This window comes from Bombina bombina, chromosome 3 (assembly GCF_027579735.1).
Source record: "Bombina bombina isolate aBomBom1 chromosome 3, aBomBom1.pri, whole genome shotgun sequence".
In the NCBI taxonomy this organism is placed as follows: Eukaryota; Metazoa; Chordata; class Amphibia; order Anura; family Bombinatoridae; genus Bombina; species Bombina bombina.
Genome location: NC_069501.1, coordinates 1,062,975,728 through 1,062,989,133, shown reverse-complemented (window position 1 = coordinate 1,062,989,133; position 13,406 = coordinate 1,062,975,728).

Sequence of the window (13,406 nt, the reverse complement as noted above, 5' to 3'; positions counted from 1 at the left end):
AGGATAGTAATGTATTTCCTTTGACTCTTTCTTGCAAATTCTATTATATTCATTTTTTGAGGTCTGCACCGTGAATTATTTTTAAATTAGTAGTATTTACACCTCTCTCCCCTTTTTTATATATATATATATATATATATATATATATATATATATATATATATATATATATATATATATATAAATAATATAATGCAATGTGGTAGCCAGATTTTTATTGTAAACTAGTTAGGCACCTTACATCATGGGTGTCTAAACTTCCAATGGCTTTACATATTACTGACATGGAATATTCAGAATCCATAGAAAACTTTAACATTACAAAATATTTACTTTCTACATCTAGCATAACATTTTTTACTAAAAATTTTAGAAAAGCAACGGTAAGCAGGGATATATTAAGCTCTAAACTTTATTGCATTAAAGGGACAGTAAACACCTTGAGATTTTCACTTCAAATGTTTAGTTATGTATGTTAAAACAACTTTGCACTATGCATTAATTATTTATTTTGGCTCCTTTACACACAATGGCTAGATTCCGAGTGGTTTATCACGGCACTTTGTGCGCATTGGAAGTAGCATATGTATTATAAGTTGAAAGTAAATGCGTTCACTCGAGCGCAATTGAATTTAACCTGCGTCGGGATAGCGCAACTTCAGAGCTCTGGTAATCTGTTACGCTCGACAAAAAAAATGATCAAAAAACATCAAAAATACATTTAAAAGTACAGTTACTCTCATAATTACACTATCTAATAACTGCAAAGGGTATTAACATAGAGATACCTACATATACATGTCTAAATATATATATATATATATTCTGTATATATAATATACATGTATTTATGTGTGTATATGTGTGTACATATGCATTTATGTATTTATATGTGTATATATGTATTTACATAAATACATATGTAAGTGCATTAGAGCCCTTTGCAGTCAAGTAGCTGAAACACATGTCAAATCAACGATTCACTTTCACTTAAATTACTAAAAACCATCCACAAGTTTTGAAACTGTTATACTGTGTCTGTCAGTAAAAAGTTAAAATATATCTAAAATTGACCAAAAAAAATGGTGTTATCATAATTGAAGTCTGCCATGGGAAGTGATTGGGACCAGTTGCATATGTGAAGGGAAATAACAAGCACATTCATTTTCAAATTGATCTGAATATGTTAGATTATGGACAACAGAATGTGTTTCTAGAACTTGTACATGATAATATTTACAGGTCCTCCATGGAGACATACTTCTTAGTAATCACAGCAGCACAAGGAAAATGTTCCAGAGGGACAAATGTGACAAACTGAATAATTCAGGCTATCGTCACAAAAATTAGGATCCATTATCAAGAACTTTAAGATACATTTCCCAAGTTTAGTAGGGTTAGGAAAACATTTATAATGTTTGGAACTTGTATGCTTATCTTGGACCATTGAGTTAAATTGTGCAGTTTCCATACTCCTGGATCTTATAGAAGTAGAGATCATCATGTAGAAACAGCAGGTGTCAAATCCTACAAAAAAAAGTGTGGGAACTTACCACAACTTCCACACTCCTCACAATCAATATAGTTTTATACACTCATACACACACATACACACACTCTCACACACTGTATTTATATGTATATTATCTATACACTGGTTAATGAAAGCAAATTAAAACCAATGAAGGGCTGAATGGTTGCCTTTTGGCCTGAGGATGGACACCCATGGTTACATTTTTACATGGCAGGGGTGAACTTTTTTTTTTTGTGATTCAAGTGATACTGTATACTGAGGTTCCAGACACACACTTTTTAGAACGCATGAATGGGCATTTGTATATAGATGATGTTAATTAATCCAAAAAGCTAAGAGCCGTAGTAAAATGTTAGGAGATGTTACTTCCAGGCTCTCAGGATGTGTAAGGCTCTGTAATGTAAACATCTGATATCATGATCTTAATAATGTTTGTGTGTGCACTCACTCTGCAGTAAAAACAATGATAATGTGATTTAAAGTAAAGGTATGGTCACAGGGTGTCTGAGTGTCATTTTCTTTTACTATTAACACGTATACCAAGTAAATGTAAAGCAAGAAACACTGGCAGAGGAAGCAGGAGGCATGAGGGCACAGTCACTGAAAGCAAAACAGGTCACCTTGCACTTTGGGAGAAAATTGGTAAGGTTGAAACTGCAGCAAATACCTATCTTGCACAGGTCAGAATTCTGCAGAGAACCTGGTCTGCTGACCATAAAATGCTAGACATGCAGACACTAACATAGATAAACAGACAGCACATGCTATTGGTGTATAAACTAAAGTAGTTGGTCTTATCCTACTACAAGATGTTTTACAAACACCTTTAATTGCAAGGACTATTTTCCTTTGTGTGTACACATGCATTTCCCTTTCTGTTCTCTGTCCAGTGGGAACTTAGTTCCACCTGCAAAAATAGTGCAGGAACTCCGTTCCCATGCAATCCCGCTGGACTTGATCCCTGAGAGACAGAGGTGATTTCTTAAAGGGACATTAAACACCAAAAAATGTATTGTTTAAAAAGATAGATAATCCCTTTATTTACCATTCCACAGTTTAGCATAACCAACACTCTTATATTAATATACTTTTTACCTTGTATATAAGCTTTTGCAGACTGCCTTTTTATCTCAGATCTTTTGACAGACTTGCATTTTAGGCAATTAGTACTGACTCTTAAATAACTCCTGGGAGTAAGCACAATGTTATATATATGGCACACGTGAACAAACATGCTATTAGCTATTCACAGCCATACTGTGAGATAAGAGGTAGACAGCTGAGTCTTATAAATAAGCCTACCTAGGTTTAGCCTTTCATTGGAAAGTTAAATATAATTACATGGCCTATCTGAATCATGAAAGTTTAATTTGGACTTTACTATCCCTTTAAGCAGCTGAAATTACACTGTTGATCATTTACTAATTATGATCAGTCACCTTAAAACATAATTTATATGTTATGCCCAGCTTCTATAAAATAACCAAAGTCTATTACTAACATATTCTTCCATCAGACATGTGCTTCCCCTAAGGATTACACATATCTTTGTTACATTTTTATAGTAGCCTACCAAAGTAATCTGCATTTGTGATGGTCATCACTACATGAGTATCATGTCAACCAAAGTCATCTGCGTTTGTGATGGTCGTCACTACATGAGTATCATGTCAACCAAAGTCATCTGCGTTTGTGATGGTCATCACTGCATAAGTATCATATCAACCAAAGTCATCTGTGTTTGTGATGGCTATCACTACATGAGTATCATGTCAACCAAAGTCATCTGCGTTTGTGATAGTTATCACTACATGAGTATCATGTCAACCAAAGTCATCTGCGTTTATGATGGTCATCACTTCATGAGTATCATGTCAACCAAAGTCATCTGCGTTTATGAGGGTCATCACTACATGAGTATCATGTCAACCAAAGTCATCTGCGTTTGTGATGGTCATCACTGCATAAGTATCATGTCAACCAAAGTCATCTGTGTTTGTGATGGCCATCACTACATGAGTATCATGTCAACCAAAGTCATCTGTGTTTGTGATAGTTATCACTTCATGAGTATCATGTCAACCAAAGTCATCTGCGTTTATGATGGTCATCACTTCATGAGTATCATGTCAACCAAAGTCATCTGCGTTTATGAGGATCATCACTACATGAGTATCATTTCAACCAAAGTCATCTGCGTTTGTAATGGTCATCACTGCCAGGGCCGTCTTTAACACAGGGCAAAAGGGGCAGCTTCTAATACTATCACAGTCAAAAGTTCTCTGCTTATATTTATTTGTGAGAAACTGTGCCAGACCGTGCCGGTATCATGTGACATGCCAAGCTAGCGCCATGTGCTGTTTTAGGTGTGCACTGTGCAGCACTGAATGCTAAGCCCTAACTCGGCATCCAGCCAATCTCACTGCTTAAGAAAAGGTCTTGCTGGGTTTACCACTGTTACCAGGTAACTGTTCTGGTGGTGGGGATTGTTCTGGGTAGGGCTGACTGTAGGCGCATGCAGCAGAAAGCTGGAGCAGCAGGCACGTGAGGATTTGAACATCTGTGCAGCTGCAGTTACTGCTTTCTTCCATCTTGAGGCTGTGTGACTCGTCTCACACTGTATCCATGCAGCCTTGGACATACAGCACCCAGTCTGCTTGTCCCCTTAGCCTTGCTCTTTCTGCTGTGGCCCTCAGATCAACTAACTTTGTAGAAAGGTATCAGTGGGAAGAATAAGTGCACACACGCCCTTTCCCCATGCAGCATTGTCTAGTGCAGGGTGAGAGGGAAGTGACATTTGCTTCTGTGGCAGATTTTACAGCTTCCCATAGTAGTTCTGCTGTTCCAGTCAGTAAACTTATATTTGTCTGCACCTCCATGTCTTTACCTTGCTTTGCTCCTGTTGGCTGCCCTAAATCTCTTTAACCAGCCCTAAATCTCTTTAACCAGCTAACCTCACACAAGAATCACATTGAAAAGCATCAGCTTGATTGATTATATGATCCATAGCTGATCTTGTTCTCCCCAAATGTCAGGATTCCCCCTTACAGGTCAGACACACTTAAGTATACTGCGCAGTGCACACATACTTTGTAATTTTAATATTGGATTATATAGAGTGTGTACATAAATTTGTGTGTGCTCAGTAGTGTGTGTTTGTGTGTACATATATATGTGTATGCTCTGGAGAGTGTGTGTTTATGTGTACATGTGTATGCTCTGGAGAGTGTGTATTTGTGTATACATGTGTATGTGTATGCTCTGGAGAGTTGGAGAGTGTGTGTTTGTGTGTACATGTGTATGCTCTGGAGAGTGTGTGTTTGTGTATACATGTGTATGTGTATGCTCTGGAGAGTGTGTGTATGTGTGTACATGTCTATGCTCTGGAGAGTGTGTGCTTGGGTGTACATGTGTATACTCTGGAGAGTGTGTGTTTGTGTATACATTTGTATGTGTATGCTCTGGAGAGTGTGTGTTTGTGTGTACATGTGTATGCTCTGGAGAGTGTGTGTTTGGGTGTACATGTGTATGTGTATGCTCTGAGGAGTGTGTGTTTGTGTGTACATGTACATGTGTATGCTCTGAAGAGTGTGTGTTTGTGTGTACATGTACATGCTCTGAGGAGTGTGTATTTGTGTGTACATGTGTATGTGTATGCTCTGGAGAGTGTGTGTGTGTACATATGTATGTGTATGCTCTGAAGAGTGTGTGTGTGTGTACATGTGTATGTGTATGCTCTGGAGAGTGTGTGTGTGTACATGTGTATGTGTATGCTCTGGAGAGTGTGTGTGTATATGGGTTAGGAGAGTTTGTTAAGTTAGGCATTCCCTTGGTATTCATGAAAGTGGTAATTTTGCTGTACAGTGGCTGTCTAAACAATAAATATGTAGTGAGATGCTTTTAGGGGTTTAGGGGGGCCCAAAATAATTTCTTGTACTGGGTCCCTGTAGACATTAGGTCCGACACTGATTTTTACTATGCGATGCCGTGCATTGCATTAAATATTTATGTACTTAAAAAAATATATAAATAAATTAAAAACCAACATTTAATTAATTAATTAAATAATTAATTAATTAATTGATTAGTAAATATGTTAAATTAATCCACAGTGGAGGAATTTATATATTTATTTACTTATACACATATTGCAATTTATTTATTTATTTATTTTCTAACATGATTAGCCCAACAGCGGATGATCCACTGCTGGGCTAATCATTTAAAAAAATAATTATAAAATAAATTGATTTAGTTGTTTTCTTGGGATGTTGGGGTGGAGAGCCCAAGAAAATATTTGCCCAGGGTCCAGTCAATATTAAAGACGGCCCTAATCACTGCATGAGTATCATGTCAACCAAAGTCATCGGTTTTCCTGTTGATAATCACTGTCTGGCTATCCCATCAACCACAGCCATATATGTGTCCTGCTAGTCATTACTGCCTGTGTATCTTATTGGCCATTTCAGTCTGTGTCCTGCGATGACTATTGACATCTGTGTTTTTGATGGCCATCACTGCCTGTGTTTCCTACAAACCAAAAGACATCATTTATATGCAGCTCATCACTTTCTGAGTACCCTGTTTAACATTGCAACATGTGAACCCTGTTTGTCATTGTAATCTGGTTATCCTGTTAATTATACAAACGGCTAGACAATGCTACCTGAGCATTCTGTTAATCCTGTGTTCTGGGTAGTCACTATAAGTATATTCCTATGTACTAGCCTGTGTTTCTAAAACTGCTCTCTGTCCTTCTCTGGGTATTCTGTTGACCACAGCTCTTTCTGGGTTTTCAGTTAACCTAACCACCCGTTTTCTGTTGTCTTAAAGGGATAGTAAACACCCAAAATGTTGTTGTTTAAAATGATAGATAATCCCTTTATTTACCATTCCCCAGCTTTGCATAATCAACACTGTTATAGAAATATACTTTTCACCTCTGTAATTACCTTGTATCTAAGCCTCTGCAGACTGCCTCCTTATCTCAGATCTTTTGACACACTTGCATTTCAGGCAATTAGTGCTGACTCTTAAATAACTCCACGTGAGCATGATGCTATTTGTATGAAACACATTATCTAACGTCCTCTAGCTGTGAAAAACTGTAAAATATATTCAGATAAGAGGCGGCCTTCAAGGGCTTAGAAATTAGCAAATGAGCCTACCTAGGTTTAGCTTTCAACTAAGAATACCAAGAGAACAAACAAATTTAATGATAAAAGTAAATTAGAAAGTTGTTTAAAATGACATGCCCTAATTGAATCATGAAATTTTAATTTGGACTTTACTATCCCTTTAAAAAGCCTGAACTCTGTCAATTATTGATACTACTGGATATGACCTCAGTTCCTTTAGTCACTGTATTAGTACCATTCTTGTCTTATTAATATCACAGAGAAGCCCTGAAATACTTTAAAATAAGGTTCTTAAAGGGACATTATTTATAAATGCTACATATAATGACATATTTAAATTAAATATTAGCCTGCGAATAGCATGGAGTGTGTATTGTCTAAGATTATATTAGTTATCGAAAAACTAAATAAATAAATAAATATAAAGTTTTAAAGTCGTGGGTGCCCCCATGTTGAAGCCTAAGCTTTTCTTATTCAGTTTCTTCTGCTGATGAGAATTACAGATTGTTATTAAAGAGTCACTAAAGTAAGCAAATAATGATTGTGTGGAATATAGAAATGTTAAAGGGACTTTATTCCCTGATAGTTACTTTATCTTCTAATTTATAATCTTTACAAACTGGCCTCAGTAGGGCAGTGGCGTCACTAGGGTTGGTGTCACCCGGTGCGGTAAGTTATGGTGTCACCCCCCCCCCCCAGAAAGCAGACACACACAAAAACACAGGCAAACACACATACAAACACTCAGACACACTTAAAACATACTCAGATGCACACACAAACACTCGGAAACACACTCAGACACACACACACACAAAAACACTCAGACACACACACACACAAAAACACACACACACAAAAACACTGATACACACACACACAAAAACTCAGACACACACATACAAAATATGTAAACTGCACTGCATTAATTATAAAGCTCATGTCTAGAGCTGCTCCCTGGCTCAGCAGAGCATCAAATGAAAGATAAACAGAGCACTCTAAAAATAAATCACTAAAGAAAAGTTTTAGGTGCAAACTATGAAAATTCTGCTCTCTGACTCTGTTCCAAGTCTGTCAGTGCACAGCCACGGGCCGCGTGCCTACCGCTTCTTATGGCCAATCAGCTCTGCACTCTGCCCACCCCCAGACCCCCGCCCGCCCTCCTACCTGTTCAGTGTGCACTTAGTGTACCGTAACCGTAATGGTCTGGTGGGCATCATATGTGGCTGCTTCACTTTAAAGACAGTGTCAAACAGTCATGCGGTCAGGTGCCAGGTATCCCCTCATGATTTGCCAGTTCCCGTTTAGAGAGACAGCACAGCAGTGAGTGACTCCACTGCTCCACATGTCACTGAGCAGTGAGCACAGATAGGCAGACAGGTTTAGGCTAGGAGCAGCCGGGAAAACTATTTGTTGAAATTGCAGCACTGGCTCAAGGGGCAAAAAAATTGTGTGTCTACATCTTCCCCAGTCCCACCAATGTTCACAAATGCCAGCCCCTCTAATAAAAAAAAAATCTATGCATCTCAACATTGTATTTCTTTGAATTTCAATAAAATTAAAAAAAAAAAAAAAAAATTTTTTTTTTTTTTTTTTTTTGGTGTCACCCCCTGGTGGGTGTCACCCGGGTGCGGCCCGCCCCCCCCGCCCCCCCCTAGTGACGCCACTGCAGTAGGGAATATGGGATAAGAAAAGCAGGATTTAAAACTAGGAAATCTACGTTGCATGGCAGGATTCATTGTTTTACAGCCCGGAGGTTTCAGAATTAAATTACAGGAAAAGGAAACAAAATAAATAATGAAAGTTGCACATTTGTTTTATTACACGTAATTAAACATTGTATACTACATTCTCAGAATGTTCAATACCATCTTATACTTGTTGGTTATGTCTGAGGCATTTGTCAATGATCTTCAACACTAGATGTGTATAGATTTGTTTAATGTTCTATTATTACAGTGGTGTTTAATATGTTGTAAAGCTTAATTATGCTATTTGGATCTAAACATGGATTAGCCTATATAGAGTACAATTAAAGGGACAGTCTACTTGAAAATTGTTATTGTTTATAAAGATAAATAACACCTTTATTACCCAGTTTTGCACAACCAGTTATATTAATATACTTTTTACCTCTATGATTACCTGTATCAAAGCCCCTGCAGACTGCCCCTTATCTCAGTGCATTTTAGCCAATTAGTGCTGGCTCCTGCATAACCATTATCATTCTCCACAGGATTGAGCACAATGTTATCCATATGACACACATGAACTAGCACTGTCTGGCTTTTTTGGAAGATTTACAAAGCTAATAAAAGCACTAAGATAAGAGGCAGCCTGCAGAGACTTAGAGGTTACAAAGTATATAAATATAACAATGTTGATTATGCAAACCTGGGGAATGGGTAGTAAAGGCGTTATATATTTTTTAAATAATAAAATCAAATAGACTATCCCTTTAAGGGTCTAAATATTTTCAGTATTTAAACCAATATGTAATCAACATTGTTTTATACATTTTTTTAATTATATTTGTTTTTAATGTTTGTAGAGCCTGTGTGGTAGGTGCAGTGACCCCATTCATAAACCCCTCATAAAATATTTTTTTTCTTCTGATATTAAAAGAAATGTAAGTATTTTTGTGGGCCCCTAACAGTATTGTGGATTCTAGGTACTGGTCTGTTCTGAAACTTTAGAAAAGCCATACAAAATGCATTGAGTGGGTTTTCATAGTGTTGATGATGTTTTTTTTTTTTTTTTTTTTTATTCAAGTCTGTTCCAGGCTATCAGAAAACCTGTGATTTCTAGGTGGCAAAAAGACTATTGGTTTCACTTCAGCCCAAGGGTATATTTGATGTTCCATCCAATTTATTAACATTAACCCCACCCAAAACCCCATCCCAGCCATGACCTATGCCCAACTCATGGAAACACTCTCATACGCACATTTACAGAGAAGTACTCACACTCACTCATACACACAAAAAACAAACTCACACACAGAAACCTTCTCGCTCACAGACACACACACAGAAACTCTCTCACACACACACAAATGTACTTACTCACACAGACATACACCCTCTCACTTAAACTTGCACACAAAACCTCACACACACAGAACACTTTCTCACAGAAAAACTCTCACACTAACTCACACACACAAAAACCCTCCAACTTACACACACAGACACAGAAACCCTCTCACTTACAAACTCACACACGCAGAAACCCTTTAATTTACACACACTTACACAGAGAAGCACTCACACTCACAGAAACCCTCTCACTTACACACACACTCACTCACTCCGAGAAACACTCACACACAAACACTCATACACACAGAAAAACCCTCTCACACCACGAAACACACAGAGACACTCTCACTCACAGAAACACTTTAAACACTCAGAAACACTCTTAGAACTGGAAAATCTAAATAATATCATTAAAGGGACACTGAACCCAATTTTTTTCTTTCATGATTCAGATAGAGCATGCAATTTTAAGCAACTTTCTAATTTATTTTTATTTGTGGCTGTCTTTATTTGAAAAAGAATGCATCTAAGCTAAGGAGTCAGCAAATTTTTGGTTCAGAACCATGGAGAGCATTTGTTTATTAGTGCTGTCCAAGCAGCAAGGACAACCCAGGTTGTTCACCAAAAATGGTCCGGCATCTAAACTTACATTCTTGATTTTCAAATAAACATACAAAGAGAATGAAGAAAATTTGATAATATGAGTAAATTAGAAAGTTGCTTAAAATTGCATGCTCTATCTGAGTCACGAAAGAAAAAATTTGGGTTCAGTGTCCCTTTAAATTAATTCTAATAATAATACACCTTCACGTTTCTTTCACCTTACATCCATAGTGAATTTATGAACTGTATGTGCAAACTCGTGTTTCCATCAAATTTAACTATTTATTAAATACACTTGCTCATGTTTTTATGCATTCAAAACTGCATATGTGTTTAACATCTGTTTAACGGATAATAATGACAGGTGGACAATTTTATAGCGCTGCCGTGTTTTGTTTAAAAATAATGAAATTTTAAAATAAAAAATAAGCACAAGGTTTATTGCATTTGAAGCTCATTCAGACTTGCTGACATGTTGTAGAGCACTAACTAGTTTAGAATAATTGAAAGTGAATATTTCATGTATCATCTAATAATTCATGGTATTTCTGTTAGCCACAATACAAAAAATATCCAGGACAGTGCTGTAAGTACTCACGGCTAGATTTAGAGTTCTGTGGCCAAAGGGGTGCGTTAGCTACGCTGGCTTTTTTTCTCCCGCACCTTTTAAATACCGCTGGTATTTAGAGTTCACAGAAGGGCTGCGTTAGGCTCCAAAAAGGGAGCGTAGAGCATATTTACCGCCACTGCAACTCTCAATACCAGCATTGCTTACGGACGCGGACAGCTTGAAAAACGTGCTCGTGCACGATTCCCCCATAGGAAACAATGGGGCTGTTTGAGCTGAAAAAAAACCTAACACCTGCAAAAAAGCAGCGTTCAGCTCCTAACGCAGTTACATTGTTTCCTATGGGGAAACACTTCCTAAGTCTGCACCTAACACCCTAACATGTACCCCGAGTCTAAACACCCCTAACCTTACACTTATTAACCCCTAATCTGCTGCCCCCGCTATCGCTGACACCTGCATATTATTATTAACCCCTAATCTGCCGCTCCGTACACCGCCGCAACCTACATTATCCCTATGTACCCCTAATCTGCTGCCCCTAACACAGCCGACCCCTATATTATATTTATTAACCCCTAATCTGCCGCCCCCAACGTCGCCTCCACCTACCTACAATTATTAACCCCTAATCTGCCGACCGGATCTCACCGCTACTATAATAAATGTATTAACCCCTAAAGCTAAGTCTAACCCTAACACCCCCCTAAGTTAAATATAATTTAAATCTAACGAAATAAATTAACTCTTATTAAATAACTTATTCCTATTTAAAGCTAAATACTTACCTGTAAAATAAACCCTAATATAGCTACAATATAAATTATAATTATATTGTAGCTATTTTAGGATTAATATTTATTTTACAGGCAACTTTGTAATTATTTTAACCAGGTACAATAGCTATTAAATAGTTAATAACTATTTAATAGTTACCTAGTTAAAATAATTACAAAATTACCTGTAAAATAAATCCTAACCTAAGTTACAATTAAACCTAACACTACACTATCAATAAATAAATTAAATACAATACCTACAATTATCTACAATTAAACCTAACACTACACTATCAATAAATTAATTAAATACAATACCTACAAATAAATACAACGAAATAAACTAACCAAAGTACAAAAAATAAAAAAGAACTAAGTTACAAAAAATAAAAAAATATTTACTAACATTAGAAAAATATTACAACAATGTTAAACTAATTACACCTACTCTAAGCCCCCTAATAAAATAACAAAGTCCCCCAAAATAAAAAAAATGCCCTACCCTAAAATTAAAATAGAAAAGCTCTTTTACCTTACCAGCCCTGAAAAGGGCCCTTTGCGGGGCATGCCCCAAAGAATTCAGCTCTTTTGCCTGTAAAAAAAACATACAATACCTCCCCCCCAACATTACAACCCACCACCCACATACCCCTAATCTAACCCAAACCCCCCTTAAATAAACCTTATCTTCACCTCGCCGGGTATCACACCGATCCGTCCTGGCTCCGATGTCTTGATCCAAGCCCAAGCGGGGGGCTGAAGATGTCCATGATCCGGCTGAAGTCTTCATCCAAGCGGGAGTTGAAGAGGTCCCTGATCCAGCTGAAGTCTTCTATCAACGGCATCTTCAATATTCTTTCTTCCGGATCCATGTTCATCCCGCCAACGCGGAACATCCATCTTCACCGACGACTTCCCGACGAATTACGGTTCCTTTAAGGGACGTCATCCAAGATGGCGTCCCTCGAATTCCGATTGGCTGATAGGATTCTATCAGCCAATCGGAATTAAAGTAGGAAAATTCTAATTGGCTGATGGAATCAGCCAATCAGAATCAAGTTCAATCCGATTGGCTGATCCGATCAGCCAATCAGATTGAGCTTGCATTCTATTGGCTGTTCCGATCAGCCAATAGAATGCGAGCTCAATCTGATTGGCTGATCAGATCAGCCAATCGGATTGAACTTGATTCTGATTGGCTGATTCCATCAGCCAATCAGAATTTTCCTACCTTAATTCCGATTGGCTGATAGAATCCTATCAGCCAATCGGAATTCGAGGGACGCCATCTTGGATGACGTCCCTTAAAGGAACCGTCATTCGTTGGGAAGTCGTCGGTGAAGATGGATGTTCCGCGTAGACGGGATGAACATGGATCCGGAAGAAAGAAGATTGAAGATGCCGTTGATAGAAGACTTCAGCCGGATCATGGACCTCTTCAGCTCCCGCTTGGATGAAGACTTCAGCCGGATCATGGACATCTTCAGCCCCCCCACGCTTGGGCTTGGATCAAGACATCGGAGCCAGGACGGATCGGTGTGATACCCGGCGAGGTGAAGATAAGGTAGGAAGATCTTCAGGGGCTTAGTGTTAGATTAGGGGTATGTGGGTGGTGGGTTGTAATGTTGGGGGGGGGTATTGTATGTGGTTTTTTTACAGGCAAAAGAGCTGAATTCTTTGGGGCATGCCCCGCAAAGGACCCTTTTCAGGGCTGGTAAGGTAAAAGAGCTTTGAACTTTTTAA